The sequence below is a fragment of the Coregonus clupeaformis genome, unplaced genomic scaffold (genome assembly GCF_020615455.1).
Source record: "Coregonus clupeaformis isolate EN_2021a unplaced genomic scaffold, ASM2061545v1 scaf1286, whole genome shotgun sequence".
NCBI classification, from domain to species: domain Eukaryota; kingdom Metazoa; phylum Chordata; class Actinopteri; order Salmoniformes; family Salmonidae; genus Coregonus; species Coregonus clupeaformis.
The window spans coordinates 110935-117306 of NW_025534740.1; the positions used below are offsets into that span (position 1 = coordinate 110935).

Consider the following 6372-nt stretch of genomic DNA (forward strand, 5'->3'; position numbering starts at 1 on the left):
CATTGGACACTGTGTTAACAAACCTCCAAACGAGCTTCAATTCCATACAACACTCCTTCAGTAGCCTCCAACTGCTCTTAAACACTAGTAAAACAAAATGCATGCTCTTCAACCGAACGCTGCTTGCACCCGCCCACCCGACTAGAATCACTACTCTAGACGGGTCTGACCTAGAGTACGTGGACAACTACAAATATCTAGGTGTCTGGTTAGACTGTAAACTCTCCTTCCAGACTCACATTAAGAATCTCCAATCCAAAGTTAAATCTAGAATCGGTTTCCTATTTCGCAACAAAGCCTCCTTCACTCATGCTGCCAAACATGCCCTTGTAAAACTGACTATCCTACCGATCCTTGACTTCGGCGATGTCATTTACAAAATAGCCTCCAACACTCTACTCAGCAAATTGGATGTTGTCTATCACAGTGCCATCCGTTTTGTCTCCAAAGCCCCATATAATACCCACCACTGTGACCTGTACGCTCTTGTTGGCTGGTCCTCACTACATATTCGTCGCCAAACCCACTGGCTCCAGGCCATCTATAAATCACTGCTAGGCAAATCCCCGCCTTATCTTAGCTCATTGGTCACCATAGCAACACCCACCCGTAGTCTGCGCTCCAGCGGGTATATCTCACTGGTCATCCCCAAAGCCAACACCTCCTTTGGCCGCAATTCCTTCCAGTTCTCTGCTGCCAATGACTGGAACAAATTGCAAAAATCTCTGAAGCTGGAGACGCTTATCTCCCTCACTAACTTTAAGCATCAGTTGTCAGAGCACCTTACCGATCACTGCACCTGTACACAGCCCATCTGAAATTAGCCCGCCCAACTACCTCATCCCTATATTGTTATTTATTTTGCTCATCTGTACCCCAGTATCTCTATTTGCACATCATCTCTTGCACATCATTCCAGTGTTAATACTAAATTGTAATTATTTTGCACTATAGCCTATTTTATTGCCTTACCTCCATAACTTGCTAAATTTGCACACTGTATATTAATTGTATTTCTGTTGTATTTTTTTTTTTGATTTTTGTTTTGTTTTACCCCATATGTAACTCTGTGTTGTTGTTTTTATCGCACTGCTATGCTTTATCTTGGCCAGGTCGCAGTTGTAAATGAGAACTTGTTCTCAACTGGTTTACCTGGTTAAATAAAGGTGAAATAAAAATAAAAAATAAATAAAAACAACGCTTAAGCCTCTACTTCCAGCTTATACATACTATATACATTTTATGGACACATTCAATTTCACATAAGTTCTATTTTATTTGTTTTTACTCCTCAACCTCTCCGATCATTTTCATGATGTCCCTCTGGTTTGCTTCTATATGTCATATCTTTCAAACTGTTCTCTTTCACAAAAGTTCTTAACCTATATTCTATATACTTATTAACTTAACTAGGTCTTTCCTTACAAAACTTGACAACACGACTGGACAATAATCAAGATAAGACAAATCTAGAACCTGCAGAACTTGCTTTTTGGAGTGTGGTGTCAAAAAAGCAGAGCATCTATTACGGACAGACCTCTCCCCATCTTTATCACCATTGAATCTATATGTTTTGACCATGACAGTTTACAATCTAAGGTAATGCCAAGTAATTTAGTCTCCTCAACTTGTTCAACAGCCACACCATTCATTACCAGATTCAGCTGAGGTCTAGAATTTAGGAAATGATTTGTACCAAATACAATGCTCTTAGTTTTAGATGTTCAGGGCCGGTTTATTACTGGCCAACCATTCCAAAACAGACTATACTGGCATCATCCATGCAAGTCACAGTAGCATGAAATAACATCTACCTTCTCATTGAAACAGTTCATCATGAAACAGTTCTACTGCAACTTTTCATGCACAGTGGGAAGTTGGAATGAACCTGCTCTTACCATGAGAAACAGATTTCCCAATCTTCTCCTCCTCTTCTTCATCTTTAATGTTGACATTCAGCTCCAGTGTTTGACGGCAGTCTTCCAGCTTCACTGATGCCATCTCTGGATCCTGCAGTAAACTGGGCTCCACTGTCACAATCAGGACCCAGTGAATGTAGGTTTGGACTCAGTGTGGAAGGAGAGAGGCAGGCTGGATTTTGTCCTCACTGTTGATGTTACCGGCCTCAGACTTACCTGAATTGGCCAGTAGTAACAATGAGAAACAGACACAACAAGTTATTGTCTTGACAGTTCTGGCACTTTCTTTATACTCTAAAAATATTTTCACATTTTTCTTGTTCAATTATCTAATTCAGTGCTTTATTTATTATTATTATTTTATTTTTTTTATCATTTAGCAGACGCTCTTATCCAGAGCGACTTACAGGAGCAATTAGGGTTAAGTGCCTTGCTCAAGGGCACATTGACAGATTTTTCACCTAGTCGGCTTGGGAAATTAGAGACAGCGACCTTTCGGTTACTGGCACAATGCTCTTAACCACTAAGCTACCTGCCGCTTTACTTGGACTGAAATAGGTGCCAATACTCATTTTGGGTGCCGGTACTGTTTATATTAAAGTGCAGGAGCTCCACAATACTTTTGAGCTAATACCTAACCTATAGTAGATAAATGCATAAATGACTCAAAATCCATTTAGTACAAGGTTACAGTTTGTTTTAGACAGCACTGTGTGCTAATTTCCTTAAACCTTGTCTTCACTGTATTACTTCAATCAAAAACCAATTGTATTTCCTGTTCACACCATAGCAACATTTATTGATAAAGACAGAAACAACCGAATGTGTCTGAATATTAGTACACATGTAGAAAACTGATAATCATTACATTCAGCTTCAAAACAGTAGTGCGAACGTGAAATTGTCTCTATCTGATGCACCCGCACTGTCCTCACTGAAGTCCGTTGACGCTGACCAAGAGTAGCCGCCATTTTACCAGCATGGGAATTTTACACAAAACCAATAATATGCTAAACGAACACAGAAATCTCAAATAAATTGATTATTTTTTAAAATTACCATGAGAAAATTATGTACATCCACTCAGACAAACCCAAAGTCTCTAGCTATGTGACTTGTAAAATAGTTTTTATTACGTTCTTCACGTGGTTTGACACAAGAATAACACATCAAACCTTTACCAAACGTGATAATACCTTAACGGATTTGTTACCTAGCATGGTATGACATGTTCTTTCGACATTAGAAAGTTTAAACGTGCTATGACATACCTCTAGTAATAAATAGAAACGAACACAAAGGTTATCTTCTTGACTGCACAGTTCAGACGCTTTCTTTATTGTGAAGAATGGTGCCCGCCTGCCCGGAACTTCCTGTTCCCCCACTACTAACGGTCCGTGCATTCCGAGATCAGATTACAACATTTCATTAAATTACTAAAAAAGTGTAAACTGTAGCAATTTATTTCCCTTTATAGTTTATTAGGCTAAGCATGACCTTCATCCAAATAATGTCTCTAGGGTTGGAACCGGTTCAGGGAACAGAACTGAAAAATAACATTAAAAAGAACCGGAAACTAAAGTGTTCTATACTTTTCAGGAACAGCAGTTATTTTAAAAGCATGTAATCCAGGTAATAACCTTATTTTACTTTCCGGGTATTTTTCTCCAGTCCCACAAAATCGCAACAAAGCTCACTCTAGAAACGTATTCCAGTTTCTGCCTGCCAGCTGGAATGGAAACCTTTGCCAGTGGGTGTGCGTGTGGAAACAACCTGCTCCTCCCCTCTGAAGCATAGGTTACTGTATCCTACTGACAACGTTACAAGCACGATTCAGAAATTAGGGAGATATGTTTAATTTGAGAAGAATGGATTAACTTTTTCAATTCTAGTTAAGGATACTATAGTCACCACGTTTCACATTGGATTTATTAACGACAAAAAGGTTCGACCTGTTTTTAATTCTAGTGCTGCACTGCACAAACAAGGTTGTTAGCTAGCTAGCTAACATCTGCTCTGGTCCAACATTAAACCAACTCTGAAGTTCAGACATTCAAAGTTCCTCCATAGAAGCCGCTCCTCCGTAGGTATAATTCTGTGGGCCTAATTCAGATAATGCAGGTCATAACACGATGCCCAGCTCTTCAAGGCAAGCTTCCTCTATCCTCTAACGAGCTCTCCACACCCGCAAAATGTCGCACCTTACACTGTGATTGGCAGCACAGTGAGCTCTGAATGATTTTCTTATACAGATACTCTGTGGTGTGCTAGTTTATTTATTCTCCCACTTGGATGTCACTTCCACAAGCTTTAAATTGAGGGCCAGGTTGTCAGGATGGGTAATGTACTGTACACATTAATTACAAATACTCCTAAAGAGACACTTCATTTTAACTAGCTAAATCCTGTGTAACAACCAGTAATTACATTGTACTTGGCTAACATTACATGTACTATGCTTTGAAATAGTGTCTTATTCTTCATCTGGGATTTGGATTTGTAAAATGTATTATAAAATGTATTTAATATATGTCTGATCAGGCTCAGGTAGCATCAGGTTTGTATTTTCATGCTGATCAAAGCTCTAATCAAATCCAGACATTTATAAGCGTTATAATGCTTTTGAATGACACTTCCGGTTTTGGCGGAAAATACCGGGTTACCCGTGAGAAGAGTGATTTATTCTCGGGATGGAACATTTGTATAATATCGAGGAAATATTAAACCCTGATGCGCATACCAGTTGATTTACAAGACACCAACTAAGTAACTTACATATACGGTATCTTCATTAGGCCTAATGGCATTTCATGTCCATGTAAAATAAAGACAGGCTATTTTTATTGTTCATATTATTTGCGTTGATGATGTATTGAAGTCAAGTGGTTCAACATTCAAATGCGACGGTCGGTGGAACACTTGCGCCACCAAGTGGACACTTGCTCAGTTCCCTTGTGGCATCAACGCTACCAGAGATATTTGATATAAGATCAAATGTTATGTCAATATTATTATCTCTAAATTGATTCCCCCAGCCGTATTACATATATTATAATTCCGATTTAGCGGTTAATCTGGATTTAATTTATAAACGCTTTCTGTCATTTCCGATTGGAGGGCAGATGACCACGTGACTTACGAACCTACCAATTTGTTACTTTGTAACAGTCAAAAGTGGTTATTCCCAACGTTGATCAACTCCCAATCTATGCCAAGATTTCTTTAAAGCATTATCACTGTACCATTTACACCCTGTATCCTGTGCATGTGACGAATAAACATTGATTTAATTAGATGATTAACGCACCATTCACATCAGCTATCATAGTTACTATAACAGTGACTGACTTGACCATCACTTTCTAGCCATCATTGACATTGAGATGAAGATGGTCAAACGTGAAAATATAAAATACATCGTGATCCTAATGGAATATAACAAAGCAATTCTGTTGTCTTTGCCTGATTTATCTTTACAATGACAGGGGGTGCACCGTTCCTGGAGGTACTGCAATACCAGGTCGATGCGTGGAGTGGACGGAGCAAGTCCCTATTCCATCTCCCTGTTCCAAAAATCAATTTAAAATATGGTCCCCAGATAGGGGACGTATCAGATATTAAACTGATAAGAACAGATTTTTTTTTTTTTTGGAGAAATACTTTTTATTTTCATTTCACATTCAAATACAAGTACAAATTCAGTGCATAACGTTGTACATAACATGGATTTACAAAAACAGTACCTTAACCATATCAAAATAGCAAAACTCCTAAAAAAAAAGTGCTGTTCTGAGGAACCTGACCAGCTAAAAGGCCTACATTCAAGAGAAGCATGTAAACAATTGCCTCTAACAATCTCCCAAAGCTGATCTTTCAAAGGAATAAAAACTATTATAGAAATAAAAACATACACATATACCAAAGGGAACTCTGAATAAACCTCAGTGTATATCGAATATTTACAAAGCCTACATTTCAATTTACATGACAGAATACAGTTATACATAGGCCTATATATAGGCTATAAAAAACGTTTACAAAGAAGGGTATATCCCTTTCCATCTATGTTTAACAGATGTGATGCCCCACTTATCTATTTCGAATTGTATTTTTTTCCAAATTTCTTGCTTTATACATTTTACCAATCCCGTCGGTGACCACTTGAGGGTGTCATTGACCGCACCACATCTGGCCTCCCAAAGTTTGGTCTTGATAAGGGACACCAGAGTCACTAATTCTAATAATTGCACCTTTTCCACATGTTTTAGTTCAAATTTGGCTACCCTTCATAATCAATGTTTTTTTAAAATATTAAAATCCATTTTAATTTTCTTCCAGACTATTTGGGCAAAAGAGCATTCCCATAAAACATGGGGAATTGTTTCAATTACGAAACAGTTGTCCCTGGGACAAAATTTATTCAGGGTCAAATTATGATCATATAATGTTGAAC

At 38.2% G+C, this 6372-nt stretch overlaps 1 pseudogene; it reads right to left on the reverse strand.

Annotated features, from left to right (window-relative positions):
* Positions 1 to 5402: 5402 nt before the first annotated feature.
* On the reverse strand, positions 5403 to 5582 carry LOC121561944 (annotated as a pseudogene).
* Positions 5583 to 6372: the final 790 nt, after the last annotated feature.